Below are 616 nucleotides of genomic sequence, written 5' to 3' on the forward strand. Positions count from 1 at the left end.
CGTCTACACGAACGAAGAAGAAAAACTTCCTCCACGAGTTGAAGTTAGAAGTGAACCCCTTTACCACTGACATGAAGTTCCGAGGAACCAGCCTGTACGTGTCCATTTCCCTGATGATCTGTAATCGAAGAGGCGCTTCGAAGTGATCAACGGTGAGAGAAAGACCATGCTCGTAGCTCAGGACCAAGATCCCTATGAGGTGCTGGATGCCAAGAGGATTCAGTTGGCTTATCGCCACCCCGAAACGACCAAACACACGGACGATGATCTCGGGGATCGGAAACCATAAACGGCAACGCACTACAAATGCCTCGTAACAAGTAAAGAAGATTAAAGAAGCCCTCCGGGGGACTACTAGCGCATTATCCTTGACGAGGAACCCTGAATTCCACCGCGTCTGAAATATGGTAGAACGACCGCATGACCTCGAGGAATCCACTAGTGCTCCTACTAAGCGCACCTACCTCCACCGGGCGATGGTTAATGACCGGGAACGATTTTTCTATGGGAGGCGTGATCGAACCGTAACACGCCACCCACCATGCCTCATTCTCGGCTGGGTCTACCAAATGAGGAACAAATTCCATCTTCGGCACTCGAAGCTCTTCAGAAAAAT

The sequence above is a fragment of the Brassica oleracea genome, chromosome C5 (genome assembly GCF_000695525.1).
Source record: "Brassica oleracea var. oleracea cultivar TO1000 chromosome C5, BOL, whole genome shotgun sequence".
Taxonomy (NCBI): domain Eukaryota; kingdom Viridiplantae; phylum Streptophyta; class Magnoliopsida; order Brassicales; family Brassicaceae; genus Brassica; species Brassica oleracea.